We start from the raw sequence: 734 nt of genomic DNA, 5'->3' as shown, positions 1-734 counted from the left end.
GCCCTGGCCCAGGACTGAAGTTATCAAACATCCTGCAAGCCCCCTCTTCAAAAGACTCTTCCCAGTAATCAAGATCTAAGAAGAAGATACAGCAGACAAATGGACTTCCTCATCCTGAGAACTGTGATTGACTTTACCTGAGCTAACAAGACAAACAGCATGTTTTATAATTATTGCTTCCATGCTTTGTATACCCTGTTCCTTAGAGTAAATCTTTTACTGCCCCTCACCCATTTACTTGCATGTATCACATTTTCAATAAAAAGGCACGATGATTCCTAGCAGTTGTCACTCCTCAGAGAGCGATCTTTGAGGGGTGTCTGGCATAGGACGTGCATGAAAGCATCGAGGCCTCTGTCTTCTGTTCACCTTCGCCGCCTCCGGCGAGATAACCCACCCACGCCGAGGCTGGACCCCGGCATATATACATGCTATATATATTTGCTATATCATCAGCAAATAGCTTTACATTTTTTGTCAGTTAAATGTACTTTTTTCTTCCCCTGTTCCCCTCCCTCCTTCTATCACCCACCTCCATATTACCCGTATCCTTACTATCTCTTGTATCTACTGTTGTCCTCTCTGCTCCTAAACCTTCCAAACCTTCAGCTTCTGCTATGGAGTGCAGACATTTGGTATCTATTGAGTGGGACATACAAAGTCTGCCTTTCATAGCCTAGCTTGCTTCACTTAGCATCGAGTTTTCCATATTCATCTATTTTGTATCAAATGTC

The sequence above is a fragment of the Tupaia chinensis genome, unplaced genomic scaffold (assembly GCF_000334495.1).
Source record: "Tupaia chinensis unplaced genomic scaffold, TupChi_1.0 Scaffold000477_1, whole genome shotgun sequence".
NCBI lineage: Eukaryota > Metazoa > Chordata > Mammalia > Scandentia > Tupaiidae > Tupaia > Tupaia belangeri.
This window is presented reverse-complemented; position numbering follows the sequence as displayed.